Source organism: Nicotiana tabacum, chromosome 8, assembly GCF_000715075.1.
Source record: "Nicotiana tabacum cultivar K326 chromosome 8, ASM71507v2, whole genome shotgun sequence".
Taxonomy (NCBI): Eukaryota; Viridiplantae; Streptophyta; class Magnoliopsida; order Solanales; family Solanaceae; genus Nicotiana; species Nicotiana tabacum.
This window is the reverse complement of record NC_134087.1, coordinates 190773506-190776490: the sequence shown is the minus strand read 5'-3', so window position 1 is coordinate 190776490 and position 2985 is coordinate 190773506.

Genomic DNA, 2985 nt, shown 5'->3' with positions numbered 1-2985 from the left:
TAATGGTGTAATCCAGATTCTTTGGAGGAGGATTGGGTAGCTTGGATTGTATTGGTCTCAGCATGTCTAGCTGTCTCAGCCTGTGGAACAGACTAGTGTAAGATTCTCATAATGGAGTGTAAGTTTTCTTTTTCTGTTCCCTTTCTCTCCTGAATGCTGGCCTAGGCCTGAAACCTGGTCCGGGATAGGCTCGTGGGTAAGTATTTGGTGTGACAGGAGCACGCCAATTGGTGTGAACAGGTGGCTGATTGTATGCTTGAGCATGGTTAATGGAAAAATGAGGCTCTGAAGGGTGGTAGTAGTGTTGGGATGAATCATGGTGGTAAGCTGATTGGCGAGGTCGTTGTTGATTATAGTAAAGCGGTGAGCCTCTGGGTCCCGACCAAATTCCTGAATCAACTACTGCTGCTTCCTCCCTCTTCTTTCTTCCGATTCCTCCTACCCCGCCTTGAATAGCTTGAGTAGTTGCCTTAATTGCTGAATAGCTCATGATTTTATTTGTCTTGAGGCCTTCTTCCACCATACCTCCCATCTTTACTACTTCGTTGAATGATTTCCCAACCGCTGAAACCAAATGGGCATAGTAAGTCAGTTCCAAGGCTTGGAGGAAGTAGTCTACCATTTCGCTCTCCTTCATAGGAGGATCCACTCTTGCTGCCTGTTCTCTCCACCGAAAACCATACTCTCTGAAACTTTCATTATGTTTCTTCTCAAATTTTGTCAAAGATAATCGATCTGGGATGATTTCCAGATTGTATTGGAAATGGTATGCGAATGCCTGCGCCAGGTCATCCCAAGTGTACCATCTCACATGGTCCTGGCGTGTATACCACTCCAAAGCTGATCCGCTTAAACTTTGACTGAAGTAAGCCATTAATAATTCATCTTTTCCCCCAGCTCCTCGCATCTTGCTACAGAAACCCCTTAAGTGGGCTACTGGGTCACCGTGCCCGTTGTATAAGTCAAATTTGGGCATCTTGAAGCCAACTGGTAATTGTACATTTGGGAACAAGCACAAATCTTTGTAGGCTACACTGACTTGCCCACCTAATCCTCGCATGTCTCTGAACGATTGTTCTAGACTCTTGACCTTCCTGAACATCTCTTCTTGCTCAGCATTTTTGGCTGGCTTGTCAATTTCGGTTGGGAGATTAAAACGAGGAGTAGTTGAATGAATTTCGGAAGCTTTGAGGGTGGGTTCCGGGGGGTAATATTGGTTGTCCTGGGCCTAGAATGTAGGCTCACTAGGAGATTTGTGGAATGTAGCAGGGGGAGGTGCTACGAAAACAGGAGTCATAGGTGGAGGAAAATATGGAACGGGTTTCGGAGGTGGAGACTGTGGTGTCTGAGAGGTGGTGCCTCGGTAGTGCTGGTAAATGGGGAAGTTTGGGGATAATTCAGTGGTGATATTATCCTGAGTTTGAGTCATTGATGGAGCAGGGTTATTTGGGTAAGATAGGGGTAACTGTCCTGTAGACCAAGCTTGGTACATCTCAGCCATTTGCTGCTTGAGCTTAAACATCTCTTCTTTCATTTTCCCGACATCCATCTCCTCTATCTCCATACCTGTGTCAACATCTGGGATAGACATACTTTCGGGTATTGGTCCTTTTGATCTTGTGTGATAGTGATAATATGCCAGTATACTCTTTAGAGAAACTAACTGCTTGAATTCTGAAAATGAACAAACTTGTTAGTTTTGAGAGTTTAACACATATATAATCACACGTTGAGATGCAATGCTCCTAGACAAATAATCCCTTTCTATTATGCATTTGCTCGGCTGCTTGTGTCGTCCCAGCTTTCTTGAAATTGAAAATTGTCATTCACTTTTATTTACTATATATATCTTTTATCGTGGTGGTCGAATCTGAGAGATTGCCTACGTATCATGCCCTTACATGAATCAGACCTTGCGTAGTTCGGACCAAAGGCAATCACTTTTATTCATTACACAAAGATGGAATTACATTTGAAAACTTTAAGAAAATGGCTTGAAAACACACACACTTAAATCAAAATAAAAGATACAATTCTTAACATCTCACAACGTGCCCCACTTTCCACTTTTGTTGTCAAATATTGGATTATCTGCTCAATGTGGGGCTTGACCCGGATGGCCTCCCAGCGTTCGATACATCCTTTCCAACTCCATTGCTAGATGACGAGCAAAAGTGGGCGCATGCTCTGTAAAACTTTCATAATCCATTCCTTGGCAGTTTACATAACTTTGAGATGTGAAGACTGCCAGGTCGTGGATTTGTGCCCTGAAACCTTGGAGACGTTGGTCTTGGTCTTGCAATTGCTGCTGACGAGTGGTGGCTATATCTCTGACACGGTTCTCACGATCTAGAGCTGATTCTAACAGAGCTCGGAGTCTGGCCTGCTCTAATATTGCTTGCGCTCTTTCCCTGTCGAGGTCTGCTTGTTGGTGTTTTCTGTTGCATCTTCTTGCCTCTTCTAGTTGTGCATGAAGCTGGTCTTCTGATTGCATCCAATAGTCCTTTTCCTTCTTGAATTGTGCCTTGTCTTTTTCGGATTGCCTATCCTGGCGTTCCTTGTTAGATCTGGCTTCTTCGTTTAATTGTTGGATCCTTTCTTTTGCCTTGCTTAATTCCCTTTCGTTTTCCGCAAGAATGGAATCATAATCTTGCATTCTTTCAAAGAGATTGGCGATGGTTTTTTGATCCTTCCAGCTCCTCTTTGGCGTTTCAGAAACTCTTTTCATTTTTTGGAATCGAGCATGAAGATTTTCATTCTCACAAGCTAGACTCTTCTTCTCGCCTTCGGCTTCTTGTGCTTGTAAATCTTTTTCCAAACTGAGGCTTCTCAGATTTTCTTTTAGGGCATGGATAGTTGCTTTGTACCCTTTTTCCTTTTCTCCCCAGATCAACCGTTCTTGGATTTTATCATTGAAGTTTTGAACATGGGGTCTTTTTGTTGGCCTTCTTAGCTCGGGCTCTGATACATCATCCACGCGAGATC